Source organism: Carcharhinus amblyrhynchos, chromosome 17 (genome assembly GCF_965287045.1).
Source record: "Carcharhinus amblyrhynchos chromosome 17, sCarAmb.v2.hapA, whole genome shotgun sequence".
Taxonomy (NCBI): domain Eukaryota; kingdom Metazoa; phylum Chordata; class Chondrichthyes; order Carcharhiniformes; family Carcharhinidae; genus Carcharhinus; species Carcharhinus amblyrhynchos.
Genome location: NC_137340.1, coordinates 12658894 through 12671605, shown reverse-complemented (window position 1 = coordinate 12671605; position 12712 = coordinate 12658894). Strand labels below are relative to the sequence as shown.

The window sequence follows — 12712 nt, the reverse complement described above, 5'->3', positions numbered from 1 at the left end:
ATGCCCCTTCACCCAGTATACACTCTGTACCAAAACACAAAGCATGTGTGGAAAAGCTTTTTGAAAATTTTATCATTCATAAAAAAATATTTTACTACAGCCCTATAAAATCATGTAGATCATTTGAAGTACCATTAGCAGAGACTACAAGCACTTGAAATCCTTTATTTTGTGCAAATGAGCATTGTGCAATTTAAGTAATAGATCAAAGAGAAAGAGCTGCCAGTCAAGCAACTTTTTCCTCGGAGCATAGCTATTTCAGTCGAATAATAGATGTCTAGGCGCTCAGCCAAGCCTCATTACTGGCCGGTTAGCTCAGCTGGTTAGAGCGTGGTGCTAATAACGCCAAGGTCGCGGGTTCGATCTCTGTACGGGCCACAGACATTTTTTGGTGACTAGTGGAGTGCCCCAGGGGTCGGTGCTGGGGCCTCAGCTATTTACCATTTATATAGATGATCTGGAGGAGGGAACCGAGTGTTTGGTGTCGAAATTTGCCGATGACACCAAGATTAGTGGACCGGCAAATTGCGCGGAGGGTGTGGAGAGTCTGCAGAAGGATCTAGATAGGCTGGACGAATGGGCCAGGAACTGGCAAATGGAATTTAATGTTGGCAAGTGCGAGGTGGTCCACTATGGTAGGAAGGACTATTACTTACGTGGCAAAAAACTGCAGCAGGCAACGGTGCAGAGGGACCTTGGGGACCTTGTGCATGAGTCGCAAAAACCCAGCCTGCAGGTGCAGCAGATGGTCAGGAAGGCGAATGGGATGCTGGCCTTCATAGCGAGGGGGATTGAATATAAAAGTAGGGAGGTCTTGCTGCGGCTGTATAGGGCATTGGTGAGGCCGCAGCTGGAGTACTGTGTGCAGTTTTGGTCGCCGCACCTACGCAAGGATATTTTGGCCTTGGAGGGAGTGCAGAGGAGGTTTACTAGGCTGATACCGGAGTTGAGGGGGTTGAGCTATGAGGAGAGGCTGAATAAACTAGGCTTGTACTCGTTAGAGTTCAGAAGAATGAGGGGACATCTCATTGAGACGTATAAGATGATGAATGGGATGGATAGGATAGAGGTGGAGAGACTCTTCCCGCTCAGAAAGGACAGTAGGACTAGGGGGCACAGCCTCAAGATAAAGGGGGGGGGGGCGGTTTAGAACGGAGTTGAGGAGGAACTTCTTCACTCAAAGGGTGGTGAATCTCTGGAATTCTCTGCCCGTTGAAGTGGTGGAGGCTGCCTCGCTAAGTATTTTTAAGACGGGGGTTGATGGGTTTTTGATAAGAGAGGGGATTAAGGGTTATGGGGAGAGGGCGGGAAAGTGGAACTGAGCCACAACAGATCAGCCATGATCTTATTGAATGGCGGGGCAGGCTCGAAGGGCTAGATGGCCTACTCCTGCTCCTATTTCTTATGTTCTTATTATTTATCCTTGGCACGGAAGGCATGAAGGTGGGGGGAGGTTAAGTGGCATGGAGAGTATTGAAATGGGTTGGGGGACATGAGTTGTCATCTACAGGGTGCAGAGTGTGAGGACTAGAGGGCTGCTTTTTGTTTTATTGATTTTATTATAACTGGGATGAAGTCTCAGAGTACCAAGGCAGATCTTTTGAACAGTCCACCTCGGCATCCAACAACTTCTGTGGCTACTTCTGACCTCTGTCAGGTGAGAGTGGACCGGACTCCAGGTAGTACCTGCCACAATGGAAATCCTACCTTCACAGATACTTTCTCCTGAGGCGGGAACACCGAGTCCAGAAGTTTCCTGACTCTTGTTATTCACCTCGAGGGTGAAAATCCAGCCCTATTTCCTCTGGCGTGGAAGTCAAGACCGAGGGGAAGTAATCCTAAAATTAGAGTCAGACCAAGAGCAAAATCAACAAATGCTTTTTCACAAAGAGATCGGCAAAAATTTGGAACATACTCCCCAAAAGATGGAATAATTGAAGTTTTAATCAGTAAGACCAGTAAATTTTTATTTGGTAAGGGTATCGAGGGCTGTGAACATGGGTATATGGAGCCATTGTCTCATTGTTAGAGAAAGACTGACTGGCCAACTCCTAATGTTCTTATATTCCATTAGTGAGCCCATCACAAATTGTCCATACACTTATGACCCTCCTGATAGCAACACTCTGATGAACTTTATTGCTTCCACTCTGCGTGTTAGGTACATTTGGGTGAAGTGGACTGTTTTTGTTTTATGCCACTTTTCGCTCCGTTGCTCTGTCTATTCCCCACAGTCCCCGAGTGAGAGCACAGAGTCCATAATAGTAAATAGTAATCTGACACTGGGGACAATGCTTTTCACATTCGCAATGACCAAATCTCACTTGACTGGCTGTTCCAAACATTAATAGCCAATACAATGCTCCAATCCACTGTGTTGTTAAGGTACAATAGGGAACAGCACTACAGCCAAAAAAACTGGTGGAGCTTTCTCCTAATGAGAGAACAGGGGAATTCGAATGATTCTTCTGGGCTGACAGCCTAGCACTGTTCCTCCAAAGCTATCAGACTGTTCCAAGTTTTTCTGCAAATCCCCTTACCCTCTGCAAATCCCCACCCCCGTTACCCTTTCACATGGGATGGAGGAACAAAAATAGCAACTTTCAGTCACAGTGGAAAATGACCTAAAGATCTCGACAATGAATTGAAAAGGAATTCAATAGGATCTCTATTATTAATAAGAGCTTGAACATTGCCTAGTAGGCAGAAGAATGAACAGCCTGCCCTCTGTTTACTGGACTGTCTATTGGCTCGGAAAGCATGCAGCATCTCATTAATGGCCATTAATTGCAATCCCATGAAAAGCTTTTTTGACAGAATCGCCCATGTTCATTGTTTCTATCTTCTGGAGTGAACAGGGATTTCCTGCAGACCTCATGCAATGGATTAAGTGGCTACAGTGCCTTCAATAGCGGTGTGATGGCCAGCACTTACATACAGATTCATTTTGCCACACAGCCATTTGCTTTGCGTGGTTCTTTGCAAGGAAGGCAGTGGGACAGTGCACATCTTCACGCTATGGTTGCAAATTGAGCTCCTTCGATTCAAAAGCATTGCATTTAACACCGGCAGCATTCTCGACTGCGATGTATTAGGTTCCTGCTGTTTGGGATTATACTTCAATTCTTTAGCCAGACATTGATTACAATGTGGAAGTCTGTGCCATAGGAATAATTGAGGTAAATGGTAAGGGTGCATGTAAGAAGGCACTCGATAAGCAAATGAATAAGAAACATTTTGATGCTAAGCCCAGGGGATTTTCACAGTGACTTCATTGCAGTGTTAATGTAAGCCTACTTATGTCACTAATCAATAAATTTTAAACTTTAAAAAACTTTAGATTGAATAGGAGGCTTGTGTAGAGTGTAACATTACTATAGACCAAGAAGGCTAAATATCTTATATTGTGCTGAAAATGTTATAGATTTAGCAAAAAGAAATTGAAGCTGCCTCCACCCACCACACCCGTCCCCCCCACCCCATCTTAATTCTATTCAAGCGAATCCTAACTTCCTACAAACACAGAGAATAGAAGCAGAAGTAGGACATTTGGCCCTTCGAGACAGTTCCACTATTCATTTTGATCATGGCTGCTCATCAAATTCAATATCCTGATCCCCCATGTCCCCCCTTGTCTTGTGATCCCTTTAACCCCATAAGTTATACCTCATTTCTGCTCGATAGAAACATCAGAATACCTCTGCACCTTTCTTACAGGTAGCTGTGGCAGGGATAACGTTGGTGCTGTTAGTTTTATGCTAATAGAAATCAAGTTAACTGTTATTTTTAAATTAACCTCACAAGAGGTTATTGCAGAAGGTTGGGGGACATGGAGTTGGGGGTAGGGTGTTAGCGTGGATAGAGGATTGGTTGTCAAATAGGAGGCAGAGAGTGGGGGTTAATGGGTGCTATTCGGATTGGCGGTTGGTGACTAGTGGAGTGCCCCTGGGGCCTCAGCTATTTACCATTTATATAGATGATCTGGAGGAGGGAACCGAGTGTATGGTGTCGAAATTTGCTGATGACACCAAGATTGGTGGAACGGCAAATTGCGCAGAGGGTGTGGAGAGTCTGCAGAAGGATCTAGATAGGCTGGGCGAATGGGCCAGGAACTGGTAAATGGAATTTAATGTTGGCAAGTGCGAGGTGGTCCACTTTGGCAGGAATAATGGTAGGAAGGACCATTACTTACGGGGCGAAAAACTGCAGCAGGCGACGGTGCAGAGGGACCTCGGGGTCCTTGTGCATGAGTCGCAAAAACCCAGCCTGCAGGTGCAGCAGATGGCCAGGAAGGCGAATGGGATGCTGGCCTTCATAGCGAGGGGGATTGAATATAGAAGTAGGGAGGTCTTGCTGCAGCTGTATAGGGCATTGGTGAGGCCGCAGCTGGAGTACTGTGTGCAGTTTTGGTCGCCGCACCTACGCAAGGATATTTTGGCCTTGGAGGGAGTGCAGAGGAGGTTTACTAGGCTGATACCGGAGTTGAGGGGGTTGAGCTATGAGGAGAGGCTGAATAAATTAGGCTTGTACTCGTTAGAGTTTAGAAGAATGAGGGGTGATCTCATTGAGACGTATAAGATGATGAATGGGATGGACAGGATAGAGGTGGAGAGACTCTTCCCGCTCAGAAAGGACAGTAGGACTAGGGGGCACAGCCTCAAGATAAAGGGGGGGGCGGTTTAGAACGGAGTTGAGGAGGAACTTCTTCACTCAAAGGGTGGTGAATCTCTGGAATTCTCTGCCCGTTGAAGTGGTGGAGGCTGCCTCGCTAAATATTTTTAAGACGCGGGTTGATGGGTTTTTGATAAGCGAGGGGATTAAGGGTTATGGAGAGAGGGCGGGAATGTGGAACTGAGCCACAACAGATCAGCCATGATCTTATTGAATGGCGGGGCAGGCTCGAAGGGCTAGATGGCCTACTCCTGCTCCTATTTCTTATGTTCTTATTTTCACCGTGAAAATGGGCATGAAGAATAATTTCCAGGGAATCTCTGGTTGATTTAGAAGTTCTGGCTTTTGTGCCATCATCAACAAATTAGAGAAGCTCTTTAATCTTTAGGATGATTTGAAGAATCAGCTTGGAGAATAGTTGTGCTTTGGAGAATGTTTTTTAGCCTATTTTTCCAACGTTTGAATGAGTTAAGGGATGGGTGCAACATGTAGAGGACGAGAGGCCACTGGAATAAAATTTGAGTTCCGATTGCTAACGTATCAATGTACTCCCAATCAGCAGTTGATGATGTTCAGTGGTGGGACACACGTCCTCACTATATTGAACTATAAAACATTTTTATGGCACGGTGGCACAGTGATTAGCATTGCTGCCTCACAGCGCCAGGGACCCAGTTTTGATTCCCTGCTTGGGTCACTGCCTTTGCAGAGTCTGCATGTTCTCTCCGTGTCCGTGTACGTTTCCACTGGATGCTCCAGTTTCTTCCCAATGTCTGAAAGATGTGCTGATTAGCTGTATTGGCCATGCTAAGTTCTCCTTCCATGCGCCGGAATGTGGCGACTCGGGGATTTTCACTGTAACTTCATTGCAGTGTTTAAAGTAAGCCTATTTGTGACACTAATAAATAAACTTAAAACATAGAAGATGACCTTTCAACCCATTGTGTCTCTGCTAGCTCTGTGCTGCATTTATCTAGAACCAGTCAGTTGATTCTATTCACAACACTACTTAGTAGCTGCATCTCATGCTCCTTTCCCACTGCCCTCCAATTTTAACAACACTGCTTTAGATAGCAGACAAGAAGCCTGTTGGATTCAGGCACGCTTTTTTTTTATTGAATCATAGAACCCTACAGTGCAGAAAGAGGCCCTTTGGCCCATCGAGTCTGCACCAACCACAATCCCACCCAGGCCCCACATATTTTACCCGCTAATCCCGCTAACCTATGCATCTCAGGACACTAAGGGGCAATTTTAGCATGGCCAATCAACCTAACCCGCACATCTTTGGACTGTGGAAGGAAACCGGAGCACCCGGAGGAAACCCACGCAGACACGGGGAGAATGTACAAACTCCACACAGACAGTGACCCGAGCCGGGAATCGAACCCAGGACCCTGGAGCTGTGAAGAAGCTAACCACTGTGCTACCGTGCTGCCCAAACAGCTACCTAACATTATCCCTGATGAATAGATGTGGTATTGAGGCTTCTTGTCTCGTTCTCATCAAGACATTTACAAGGATAAAGCAACGGTAAAGGGAATAATAATTTAGGCTGCATGAGAAGAAATTGCTGATTGTTTGGTACGTGAACTCTGGTTGGTTGAGGTTTTGCCATAGAGAAAGCAGGAAACAGCTTCAGTTGTCAAGATTTTGTTTCAAATTCAAACCAGGCAGGTCAACGCAGATTGGTCAAGACCTTAGCCACGGTGAACGAACAAGGAAATAGCTGTCCTCCAAGCTTTTGTTTAGTTGAGAAAGACATTGTTCTCGGCCATGCTCTTTCTGTCTGCAAAGGACAGGGCCCTGCGTGTGAATCTATGTGGCTTCTAGCATGTGTAAGTGAGCGACACTGCAACCGCCTGGTTTGAATTTGAAACAAAGGATTGGCTGTTAATAGTTCACCGCTGCAATCTCCATGGCAACATCTCAACCAATCAGAGTCCACCTGCCAACCAATCAGCACTCTTTTCTCATGCAGTCGAAATTGTCCCCTTTGCTGTTGTTTTACCTTGTGTAGTTTTCCTGTTAAGTAGAAGTCAAAGACTTCAGTGGCACGTCTCTTTTTTCAGCAATACTCCAGTTCTGTACCACCAAATTGCTACTTTTTTTTATTCTTTCACAGGCTGTGGGCATCGCTGGCCCTGTCAGCATTTATTGCCCATCCCTAATTGTCCTTGAGAAGGTGGTGGTGAGCTGTCTTCATGAACCGCTGCATTCCATGTGGTTTAGGTACATCGACAGTGGTGTTAGGAAGGGAGTTCCGAGATTTTGACCCAGCAACAGTGAAGGAATGGTTATAAATTTCCAGGTCAGGATGGTGAGTGGCTTGGAGAAGAACTTCCAGCTGGTGGGGTGTTCCCATGCATCCACTGTCCTTGTCCTTCTAGGTGATAGAGTTTGGAAGGTGCTGGTGAAGGAGCCTTCAGCAGTGCAGCTTTTAGGTGGTATAAGTTGATGCTACTGTGCACTGGTCCAGTCCATCCCTCAAACCAGCCTCCCATCCATTGACCCTGTCTTCACTTCCTGCTGCCTTGGCAAAGCAGCCAGCATAATCAAGGACCCCACATACCCCAAACATTCTCTCTTCCAAGTTCTTCCATTGGGAAAAAGATATAAAAGTCTAAGATCACATACCAGATGGCTCAAAAATAGCTGCTTCCCTGCTGCCATCAGACTTTTGAATGGCCCTACCTTGCATTAGGTTGATTTTTCTGTATACCTTAGCTATGATTGTAACACTTCATTCTGCACTCTCTCATTTCCTTCTCTATGAACGGTATGCTTTGTCTGTATAGCACACAAGAAACAATTTCACTGTAGGTTGATACATGTGACAATGATAAATCAAATCAAATGTGGATGAGCAAGTGAAGTGAGTGAACGGGGTGCCAATCAAGCAGGCTGCTTTGTGTCTAGATGGTGTAAAGCTTCTTGAGTGTTGTTGGAGCTGCACTCATCCAAGCAAGTGTGGAGTATTCCATCACAATCCTGACTTGTGCCTTGTAGATGGTGGACAGACAGGGGGTGAGTTACTTGCTGCAGGATTTCTAGCCCCTGACCTGCTTTGATAGCCACAGTGTTTATATGGGGGTTATCATTTCTGGTCAGTGATAACCCCCAGGATGTTGACTGTGGGGGATTCAGTGAGGGTAATGCATTGACTGCAGAGGGGAGATGGTTAGATTTTCCCTGGATGCTGAGGGTCATTGCCTAGCAAAAATAACACTGCATTGTGGAAGTGGGAGCCCTCGCTGATCCTTTCACAACTGTTTTGTTCCTTTCACAATGTTTTCCATTGACTGCTCCTTCAGTGCTCTTCACCTTTAAGAGGTGCTGGCTGCCTTTAAGGAGCATCAGATGTTCCAGATGTTTCAGATTTCCACATGCCCAGCTTCCAAATATTAACCAGTGTTTTTGGATGCGATGAAATGGCTGATCTATCTTCAGATGCCACTGGAGCACTTGCATCAAGATCACATTCAACGTATACAAGAATGTAATCGAAATGGCAGTACAATACAGTGCACTCCTTAAAGTGCCCGTGTTAAAAAATAGGCAGGCACTCAGAAAGCAACAGCAATTGGCCCATTTGCATTAACATCATTTACCAAGTTTCCCCTATAGCTTCTTCAGTGGGTTATTTATTTTGGGCCAAAACAGCTGTGCTCACTCACTAGCGACAAGGGATCCCAGTCAGCTACTGGCATCGAATCAGGGTCGAAGCGATGGCCAGTCACTCCTCGCGTTGTGTTCCAAAGTTAGTGTATTTTCTTCCATATACTCGACACACGTACCCAACTCGCCCCAGGTGATGAAAAGCACCACTTAATAAGGATTCAAATCACTTCATTCCCAGGGGCTGGATGTCAGCTGCCTGTCAGGACAACACGTAGGATAAATTAGTAATGGAAACATTTTGTTGTATGGCACTACCCTGTTGGAGCAGCCATCATATACAGTGGGCGTAGCGTGTTTGCACAAACATGGCTTCGATCGTTGGTAGGAACTGGAATGAAAACAGTTAAATGTAAGCAATAATCCCTCTGTTCGTGAACTAATTACTTTTCAGAAACTGCGTAAATGTTGCGATCATGAATCATGCTAAATTAAACTGATTGTCTTGTAACTCACTGATCTTACACATTGCATATTATATTTAACTTTTAAACTATATTTAGACTCAGGACAGCCAACCTCCTATCCATTGACACTATCTACACTTCCTGTTGTCTCGGAAAAGCAGCAGCATAATCAAGGACACCCCGGACATTCTCTCTCCCACCTTCTTCTGTTGGGAAAAGGATACAAAAGTCTGAGGTCACGTACCAGCTGCTGCCAGACCTTTGAATGGACTTACCTCACTCTAAGTTGATCTTTCTCTGCACCCTAGCTATGACTGTAACACTACATTCTGCACCCTCTCCTTTCCTTTTCTATGAACGGTATGCTTTGTCTATAGCGAGCAAGCAACAATACTTTACGTTGCATACTCATCGATGTGACTATAATAAATCAAATCAAATCAAAGGGATTTTCCAGCTGCACTCGTCCCAAGCCCAGAAAACCCCATTTGAGGTCAACAGACCATAGCCTAGTCTGTGTTCCGCCTGCTACGATTTCCATGGTGGACAAGACCAGAAAATTCTGCCCTCTAAGTCAATAATTTGGTGGTATTATATTAGTGAAATAATTGCGGAATGATTTGCGATGACCGAGTCATCTAAAATGTAGTCATACATTTTATATTTTAGATGCTGTTGTTTTATCTTGGCAATTGAAAGAAAAGCAGCAGCAAGTTGAGCCTCAGTGTAACACATGCCATTATTCAAAACGTACCTCACGGCTGCTTAAAATATGTTGTTCCATGATTTAGTCCTCTCATTTTTACGCAGGAATTAGTTTAAAATATCACGTTGTTGAGTGTAAAACAATGCTAAGAATAATCTACATTCTGTTCTCCTTTGTGAGCCATTGGTTTCCAGGTTGTGATTTTTTTTCTCCAATGCTGAGTTTCTGATCTTATTTTAAGGTTTATTCTTGTTCCTGCTACCAGCAGATCTGTTAGTGTGGGCTGCTTTTTTTTCCATAATCAAGTAGGGTAGTACTTCAATGAGACACCCTCACTTTGTTTCATGCTTACTATTCTACTGTCGGCAGTTTTTGGTTTTGGACACATACTAATCGAGGTCAGCGCTTCATGGCTGAGGATTTGCAACATTTTGGAGATACAGGTCCAATGTTTATCTAAGAATTCATCTACCTGCTCAGTATGAACGATTCCAAGAGGGATCTTTCAAAGGAGCATAGGGTCTTTTCCCAGTAGTCTAACCAACAGAAATCCCTCAGCCATCACCTCAGCAACTGATCAATTGGCCAGTTATCCCACTGCTGTTTGAGGGACCTTGCTGAGCACAAATTGGCTGCCGTGTCTGCCAGTAAAACACAGTGACTAAACTTCAGAAGTAATGAATTGGCTGAGAAGCAGTTTGGCACATCCTGAGGATGTGAATAACACGATATATTCTTTCTTGCAGCTTTCTTTTGGATTACTGAACATTATCACAGAGTGAGGTAGCCAACATCCGAGAAAAGCACGTTTTCTGGCCTGCAACCAATGCTTCGTTTTGTCCAAGTTTGAAAAGGTTGCAGTTCATACCCCGAAAAGGAGAGGGGCAACCCTCGTCCCTCCCCCCTGTCTATGACCCCCGCCCCCGTTCCTAATGCGTTGTATTTCTGGGTTCACAATAGCCTTGTACAATTGATTTGATCTAATTTATTATTGTCACATGTAGTAGTATACAGTGAAAAGTATTGTTTCTTGCGTGCTACTCAGACAAAGCATACCGTTCATCGAGAAGGAAACGAGAGAGTGCAGAATGTAGTGTTGCAGTCATAGCTAGGGTGTAGGGAAAGATCAATTTAATAAGAGGTCAGTCCATTCAAAGGTTTGACAGAGAAGAAGTTGTTCTTGAATCAGTTGATGTGTGCATTCCAACCCCTATCCTCATAACACAGGAGGACATCTTGTATGCTGAGGCATTAAGATTGGTGGAGGGGGGAATAGTACAGAAACCGCAATGTGCTGTCCCTGTTTTAGACATTTAACAGAACAAAGTGGATTTCTTTATTCACTTCTTCATTTTAAGCATAATGACTGATCTTTGTATATCTTCATACACTGTTCAAAATGGCATCTAAAATATAAAATGCTCTTTTAACGGTTTGCAGTATTTTGTTTTGCAAAATTCAGGTTGTCTCTTATCGAGCAAGTTTAGAGTCACTGAATTATAGAATGCTACAGTGCAGAAGGAGGCCACTCAGCCCATCGAGTCAGCACAATTCCACCCAGGCCCCATCCCATAACTCTGCATTTACCCTAGCTAGTCCCCCTAACACTAACGCAATTTAGCACCGTCAATCCACCTAACCTGCACATCTTTCAGATTGTGGGATGAAACCAGAGCATGTAGAGGAAACCCACGCAGACATGAGGAGAGTGTGCAAACTCCGCACACTGTGACCCAATCTGGGAATCGAATCCGGATCTCTGGCGCTGTGAGGCAGCAGTGCTAATGACCGTGCTGCAGATTTCACTGACGTAAACACAGCATAGATGAGCATGAGACAGATTGGCCAGAATTTTACTGTTCCGCCTGCCATAGGAATCGGAGCGGGCGGGGGGGGGCAGACTTGGAAAGATCTGTTGACTTCGGGTGGTATTTTGGGGTTTCAGGACGAGCGAGGCCAAAAAAATCATCTTGTCTTCAAATCGAAATATCATTCAGATACGAGCTAGTATTCAAAATCATCCAACCCTCCTCAAAACTCTCTTGCACAGTCCAACTACTGAGCATTTTTCTGGAACTTGCTCAGAGAAACTCAACTTAATAAATTAAAATCAAACATATTAGGAACACAAAACAAAGTGGTGCAGATGCAAAATAAAAATTGGAAGTCCCAGGATCTCTCAGCATCTCACACAGCATCAATGGAGAGAGAAACACAGTTAACATTTCAGGTTCAGTGATCATTGGTTCAAAGACCCAGAAGGTTAAACCTCCCGTCCTCTCTCTGGAGATGCAGATGTCACTTTGCTTCAGATAGGTACCTTTGCTACCTGCTGGAAATCAATGTTTGTTGATTAGCTATGCTAAATTGCTCCTTAGTGTCAGGGAGATTAGGAAGGTAAATATGTGGGGTTACAGGGATAGGGCCTCTGTGGGATTGTTGTAAGTGCAGGCTTAATGGGCCAAATGGCCTCCTGCACTGTAGGGATTTTATGATTTATTATTTGTAAAAGGCTTCTGTGCTGACTTAGTCACTGTAATGTAGCTGATGGTTTTACCAGTCACATCACCATTAAAATTTTGCTGTCCAACCTTGTCCTGACTTTAAAGCAAATTCTCTTACTTCCTAGCTTTAAGTGGATCTTCCACAGTATAATCAGACCACGGGGATGATTTCTATTTAATTTGATGATAATTACGTTCATCAGGTTGATGGATGTCAGTGATGAGACAGGAAAGTTTCCACTTTTTCCAAACATTAGTATTAAGCATATTAGGTGACGTATAACAGGATCAAATATATGGAAAAGTTCCATGAACACTTTTTCAGACTCTGAAAAGAGCCCTTTCCTTCACCAATCTGGTGATTCTATCTCTTACGACATCGCTTCTAATGTTTTTTTCTAAGGAACATCACAAATTTATTGCCAAATTAGGAGTGGTCTTAAATTGGTTTTTGTCCATTTCGCAATTGGATGGGACTGATCAAAGTTAATCCACGAATGCTTGAGAGAGGACACTGGCCTGACCTTGGAAATACACGGATGGTGTTGTACTGAGTCTAACCAACCTGGAAGGTTTCACGCTCAATCTGGGTTACAGAGAGTTACTTTCCCCTGAGCCCCTCATGTCAGATATTAGAGTATGAAAAATATTGTATCATGGGTTGTCTCATTGATTGGAAATAGGTCTCCAATCACCCTGAAAGTTATAGAATTTCATTTTCATCCAATGTAGTTGCCAATCAAACA

General features: G+C 44.3%; 1 protein-coding gene and 1 non-coding gene across 2 annotated transcripts in view; both read left to right on the top strand.

The window, feature by feature from the left end:
* The window catches only part of rnls (renalase, FAD-dependent amine oxidase), a 136227-nt gene that overhangs the window by 60322 nt on the left and 63193 nt on the right, over nt 1–12712 (top strand). The window lies entirely within an intron of this gene.
* Nucleotides 305–378, top strand: trnai-aau (transfer RNA isoleucine (anticodon AAU)). The gene has a single exon. It is a non-coding gene; the product is annotated as a tRNA-Ile (tRNA).